Genomic DNA, 7,106 nt, shown 5'->3' with positions numbered 1-7,106 from the left:
GTGGTGGGGCCCCATCAGGTGGGAGGGCCAGGTGGGGTCTCATGGGGCCTGGGGGGCCCTCATGGAGAGTAGGGTCTTGGCGGGCAAGCGGAGTGGAGCCTCCTGGTATAGATAGAGCCTCATGAGGTGGCCTCCAGGGATGATTATGACCAGGGCCCTGGGCATGAGGGCACCAGTGTCCAGAGTACAACCTGGCCATGGTCCAGTTGGCAGTATGGTGCGTGGCCATCTGCTGTCCGGCCCACGAGATCCCTCTGATTCGGCACCGCCAGGTGACGGCAGGCTTGGGCCTCCGTGTCTGCGCGGAAGCCAGTGTGCTGGCCAGCTCATGGGTTGGTGGAAGTCTGAGTGGACACCCCAGGAGTCTGTGTGGATGGCCTGCTCCTGGGGAGCAGCCCAGAATGGGGTGTGGGGGGTGCTTCCCCTTCAGAAAGAGCTGCCCAGGCAGGACCACACACTGCAGGCTCAGAGAATGAGAGGGGTGACAGCTGGGCCCCAAGGTAAGTGCTCTGCCAACCAATGCTGCCACCCCCAAACAGGGCACAGGCTGTCCCATCGTGCACGGGCGCACGGTGGCACCATGGGTTACGTCTTGGGCTGCTAACGGCAAGTTCAACAGTTCACATCGAAAACAGAGGCAACATGGAGAGGCTGCCGGGCAGCCCTGCTCTGTCCTGCGGGCCCAGGAGTTGGCATGGCTTGGTGGCTGTGATGCGGAGCTGATTGGCGCTGTTGCCCGGGGAACGTGGGCTGTGGGTGGGGTACCTGAGAGCGAGCATGTCTGCTTTTCTCTTGGTCCTGGGTTGGAGGTGGGGACAGAGATATGGGGAGCAGGCAGTGTTACCCGGGCCCCAGGAGCGGAGCAGGGGCAGACACTGCAAAGACTGGGTTGTGCCATGAGCAGTCACTGCAGCGGGACCGTGCCTGGTCCTGACAGACCCTCCTCTGTTGCAAGTTGGCCTTTCCAGCCCCTCGCTGCGCAAGTCCCTCTCCCCCTTTTTAATTGATTTGTCTCTGAATCAGAGGGGAGTTGTCTCGCAGAGCCGGCGGCTCACCTGTTTTTAAGCAATTGCTGCTACCCGCTGTCTCCAGCAGCAGCTTACGGAGGAGCAAGATCTGCCTTTTGCTTATCCAGCATGAATACCTACGGTGCAAATACAGTGATACACATTTCCAACCGTGAGCAAGGGTGGTGTCATTAACTGCACATGTTCCAACATCTCCGAACTGCAGGGGCCCCTCTCTTTTAAATTGTGGTGTGGATGGAAGTTGAGAGAGCAAATCGGGGTTTCCCGCAACGATCGTGATCCCCTCCCCTGCTTCCTCCCTGTGTTCCCACCTGTCCTTTGCATTGTCCAGCCTCCTGCACGCTGCCCTGGACACGGGCTGCCTCCCGGGGTGACTGCCTGCGTTAGTACAGGTGAACTAGAGAAACAAATCATGGAGACACTGATCTGTGTATAGGAAAGAGCTTTATATACAAGAGCAATTGAATATTGAGAAACCATCCCAGCCTAATTCAGATCATGTCCGTAAGTCCAATATTAGCCCATATGTCCGATATCAATCTATAACGTCCTCACGAAACACATGCAATGACGCCGAATGCAGAAGATCACAGGCCAGTGGGTGCAAAGTCTCCACGCTGGCAGGGGCTTCATGTGGCTCCTCCAGGCCCCAGGGCACGGGGTCTATCAGCTTAGTGCCACGTGTCTTGTCAGTAGAGCGTGTCTCAGGAAGTGAGCAGAGAGAGAGATCGTCTCCCGCCTCCAAGGAAGAAATACAGGAGTTCCCAGAATCCTCAGGACAAGGCCATGCCCACACAGAGGCCTCATTGGCTGTGACCTGATTGACAGACTAGACTCCACCCCTTAAGTCTTAATCCTCTCAAGTCCCAATTGACACCAGATGATGTAGCCCCCGCCCTGCCCCCTCCCCTGCAGGTGGCTCCCTGTCGTTGGAGCGCCTCGGTTCCAGGCCTGAAGGGGGACGCAGGGCCTTCATCTCAGGTGGCTCCCTGCCTCCAGCCGCCTGCCTGCTCCTTTCTGTTCTCTCCCACGTTGGTTCCCATTCGCCCAGGCCCTTCTCACGGGTCCCTTTCTGAGCAGTTAGTAGTGGGAGCCGGGCACCATCTAGGTCTGGTCTCAGGGCCATGGAGACCACGTTGCCTTTGGGGTGTCTGTGTGTGTGTGTGTGTGTGCACTGTCCATCGGACCACTGGAGCAATGGGCCTTCCTTCTGGTCCTTCCCTTCCATGGGCCCCACAAAGCCCGGTAGACGGCCTCTGACAGCTTCCAAAACCCCTGCCGGAGAGCACGTCATGCCAAGGGCCCGCGTCCTCCGCGTGCGGTACGATGGGGCTGTTTCCACCACTCCCACGGGGGTCTGCAGCGCGCCTCGGCTGTGCGCCCCGATGCAGGAAAGCCTCCGTCACAGCGGATAGTCTCACTCCCCCACCTCCTGCTCCTGCTGAGCTCGGGTCCCGTCAATGCGGCCCCTCGTGGTGACAGCGGGGCTGGACACGCAGCGGTCCTGACCACAGTTGCCCTAACTCCAGAGCTCTTCCAGGGTCTCCCTTCCCGACAGTCTGTGTGGCCTCCTCCTCATTGGACATCCCCCAGCCCTTCAGTCAAGCAAGACACGCCTCCACCACCCCTGCCCAAGTAGCAATCGGCCCCCTAACCTTCACAGAGAGACCTCTGTGTGCACCTTCTCTGGGCCTCTTTGCTGCAGCGCCGCCCTTCATGAGGGGCTCTCCCTCAGCACCACGTCCCCCAGGTCCACATGTGACAAGGGCTGGGCAGCACCTCTCCCCTCCTTGAGCTGCAGACCTGCCTGTGTGGTTCCCCGACATTGTGTGTGGGGACCAGTCCTGTGGGAGCCTCACTGTTCTGAGCCTTTGAATGTGACCAGTCCACCCCGAGCCGGGCATGTCAATCACTGGGCACCTTTCACACATTGTGGGCGTGTTCTTCTCAGTCGGCTCCCCCCACAGCGACCTCTGTGCACAACAGGACACAGCACTGCCCGGTCCTGCGGCATCCCCACGATCGCTCCCGAGCCTGGGCCCAGGGTGCAGCCTGGGGGTCTGTCCATCTCCTGGAGATGGCCCTCCTCGTTGCCAGCCCCCTCCACTTTACCCAGCATGAGCTCCTTCTCCGGACGGGTCTCTCCTGACAACATGTCCAAAGTGGGTGAGATGAAGCCTGACCGTCCTTGCCTCTGAGGAGCACGCTGGCCGTCCTTCTGCCAGGACAGGTCTGTCTGTTCTCTGAGCAGTCTGTCCAGGGTCCTTCCAACGCGCCTCTCCAGCACCACCCTTCGAACGCGCCAGTTCTTCCGTGGCTCCCTGACTCAGTGTCCAGCCCTCACCGCCGTGTGGGCGGCGAGGGAGAACACCATGGCTGTGGGTCAGGGCGTCCTCATGGGCGGGAGATTAAGAGGCCAAGTACCTCGTGGTCACTTCATGTGGTCATCCAGGGACGGGAGCCTGGTGGTGTGGGGCTCACACGTGGGTCGGCAGTTCAAACGCACCAGCTGCTCTGCAGGACACAGACGAGGCTTGCTACTCCCGTAAAGAGTTTCCGCCTGGGGAACCACCGGGGCAGCTCTACCCTGTCCTGTCGGGTCCTTGTGGATCAGAACGGACTCCCCGGCAGGAAGTCCGGCTTTGGCCTCTGTTGGATGGACAAATCACAGCAGAGGCGTTACAGGTCGTTTTCCAAAGAATGGGCACGTTGGCACCATGGGGCTGGAGAAGAAGATTGAGTGCCACGGGCAAGTCCCTGCCATGTCCTGCGATGGGGCTGGGGTGGACCACTTGGTGCGTCCTCCGCTGGGCTGAGATGTTGCACTCTGGCAAGTCTAATTGACCTTTTATCCCTCCTTGAAGACGTCTTTGCCTGCCTCCTCGGAGGTTTTTCTAGAAGCCTGATGCTTCCCGCTTGGTGCTCAGAACCCTGACTGACCTGCCCGCCTGCTGTGGGGCCCTGGCTGCAGTCGTGTGACCCCGGCATTGGGGACAAGCTTTAGGGGGTGACGAGAGCACAGAGGCAGCGTGCCCCGTACCACTTCTCCTGCCCCTCCCGGGAGCAGCCATTGTCCCAGCCAGACCCTTGGAGGGGGTCAGCTCAGGGGTCTTGGTCGGTGGCCAAGTCAGGCCTCAGTCCAAGGGAGGTCTCCACCTTCCAGGCTGTGTCCTGTCTGTCCCGTCGCCCACAGTGGTCAGCCGCATACACTTCATGGGAAGCCCCACCTCCCCCTGGTTTCCAGGACTTCAGGAAGTGGGGTTGGGTGGAGGCAGATCTGCCGGCACAAAGACTGTGTAACCAAAGCCCACTCACTGGGCTAATTGTGGTGCAGCTGATAATTACAGACACAATTAGCCACTTGCTAATTTTGAGGGTGACAGGCAGCTAATCACAGGGAGCTGCTGCTCAGCCTGCATGGGGTATGTGTGTTGGGGGGGTGGGGCACCCCTGTTGCACTCAGTGACCCAGGGCCCTGAGGTGGGGGCTCGGGCTTGAGCGCCAGGCAGGGGGCCTGGGCAGCATCAGCCGCTGTCTGGCCGGCCGGCCGGCCTGTCCCCAGGCTCCTCAGGCTCTGTCAGCCCTGTCGCTAGTCAGGGGTGGACCCTCATGTGGGTGGCAGCAGGGCATGGGGAGGGGTGTGGGGAGCAGACCGCTCATGGAGTCAGTGGCTGGCGGGGTCAGGAAGGGTCAGGACTCAGGGCCCTGCAGTAACCCTAGGACACTCAGATGGGGGCAGGGAGGGCAGGCTGAGCATGCACGGTGTGCAGGGACCGGGGGTGGAGGGGCTGGAGAGCAGGGTCCAGGCAGCAGCAACCCCTCCCCCACCTTCTCCCACTGACCAGAAAGACCTGGTCCTTTGAGCAAACTCTTGCCCTCTGACCCTCAGTTTCCTCACTCAGGGTGGGGGCCCCCCCACAGGGCCAGCCTGAGCCGGGTTCTGAGAGCCCCCACCCCGGGGGGCTCTGAGGGCTGGTTGGGCAGCAGGCAGCGTGGGCAGTACTGGTCCTCAGCCTAGGTTTATGTCGGTGCTGGGCCAGCGCAGCAGGACAGAACTCCCCAGAATACCCCCACTGTGTGCCGAGACCAGGGGCAGACTGCTGGTCCCTGAGGCCTGAGTACGTGCCCCCCGGAAGCACACACAGGGGCAGCAGCACTACTGCCCACCACAAGGTCAGTGGTTCACACCCACCAGCTACCTCTTGGGGGAAAGAGGAGACTTTCTACTCCCGTGAGCGTGAGCGTCTCAGAAACGCGCAGGGCAGGTAGGGAAATGGGGGTCTTGTTCTTAAGAAATCCCCACAGTGTTTTCCACATTGGCTATGCCCTTCCGCATTCCCAAAGCGGGTGTGAGAGCCGCCCAGACCCCACACCCTCCCAGCCTGGTCTCCTCCGTCGTGATCCCAGACCCTCGAAGGGGGCTCTTGGTGTTCCATGCCCGTGGCCCAGCTTGCGGCAACGTCTGCCGGCATCCCACCTGCCCTCACTGACTGGACCCTCCGGTGAATCTCCCTCTCCGCCCTCAGCCCCGTGGGCGGCACCCGTGGGCACTCCTGGTTCCATCAGGCGGCCCCTCTCCCTCCTGCCAGAAGGCCACCCAGTACGTTTCTCATCACGCAGGTCCCATGGGTGGCTCCCCCAACACCCATGTTCCTGAGAAAGCCTTGCTCTCACCGTTGCCAGAAACGACCCTTTCCCGGAGTCAGACGAGGGTGGTGTGAGTTTGGGTTTTGGTTGAAGAAGGTGGTTCGTGGTGTTTCCTGCCAGCTCCTCAGATGCGGCTCCTCATCGCTCTGGTCACAGGTGTGTGTGCAGGTGTGTGTGTGAGGGTGTGCATGTGGGGCGTGGGGGTGCGAGAGGGGAGGGGAGCACTTTGGAGATGCCCTGGTTGTCAGGAGGCTGACCGCGACCTTGCTCGAGGCGCCCCGCAGCCCTCTCGGGAGTTGTTGGACTTCCGGCACCAGGCTCGGCTCTCCAGTCCCCCCCTGGTCAACACACAGGGGCTGCTAGCACGCACAGCCTGCTGGTCCCCGCTCGGACAGGAGCACCACCAGGGGTCAGGGGTCACGGGTCAGCCTCGGCCTCGAGCATACCGCCGCGTCCTGCCGTCCTCACAGCACCTGGGGCCAGCGGGGAGACCTTCCCAGAGCGCTGGTCTCCGTGCAATTCGGGCTCCTGCCACCAGGTGGCAGTGGGAGCCCGGCCGCCACAGCGTGTGTGTGGACAGGGGCCTGAAACATGGGCACCGTGTGTGTGTGTGTGTGTGTTGGGGAGGGGCGTGGAAGAGGGGCTGAAGCACACGGGGAGTGGTGGGACCCTGGGGGCGCCCCTGGAGACGGGGTTCAGCCTCTCTGGTCCCTGGAGGCCGTGGTCAGTGCCCCACTCGCCCCCGAGCAAGAGAAAGAAAGAGGGAGGACAGGGGATGTGACCCCACAGCCCACCCGAGGGAACCCACCAGCACTTAACCAGTGTCCCATGTCCACCTGAACCCCACGTACACTCGGTCCAAATCCTCAGAGAAGGCTAGCCACGCGACAGAACCACCGAGTGACCCTGAAGAAGTGAAGCCAGCCCCCAGCCCAGGAAGCCTTGCCCCCGCTCCCTGACGGCCGCCCTCATGTGGCTCTGGGTTGCCCCAGCCTGGGGGTCACTGGGAAGCTCCATGGGGACTCTTTTCCCAGCCCCAGGCCACCGTGCTGTGATCAGGACACCCCTTGCCACTGGGGGAAGCCCAGCCAGGTTTTGCCTGCGGGTCCCCGTCCCCACTGGGAACAAACAGGGAACACACTGGCTCCTTCCTCCTGCTCCTGGTCCTGTGCTTCCTCCTTACCTGGCGGCGGCAGCTGGGCCGGGTGAGCTAACTCCCAGGCCGTGGTGTCCCTGGCCTGTGGGGCTTGCTCTGGCCCCTGTCCCTCAGGGTCCTTTGCTGGTCCTCTCTGGGCAGCAGCAGGGGAATCAGGAGTGACAGTGGGTCCAGATGGTTACACCCACCCAGGTGAGGGCAGGGAGGGGAAGGCAGCGCACCCTGCCCCCACCCAGGCAGTAGGGGGTCTGGTACATGCACCCAAGCAGTGGGGC

This window comes from Echinops telfairi, unplaced genomic scaffold, assembly GCF_000313985.2.
Source record: "Echinops telfairi isolate 266 unplaced genomic scaffold, ASM31398v2 ScPeMD7_7414;HRSCAF=8452, whole genome shotgun sequence".
Lineage (NCBI taxonomy): Eukaryota > Metazoa > Chordata > Mammalia > Afrosoricida > Tenrecidae > Echinops > Echinops telfairi.
This window is presented reverse-complemented; position numbering follows the sequence as displayed.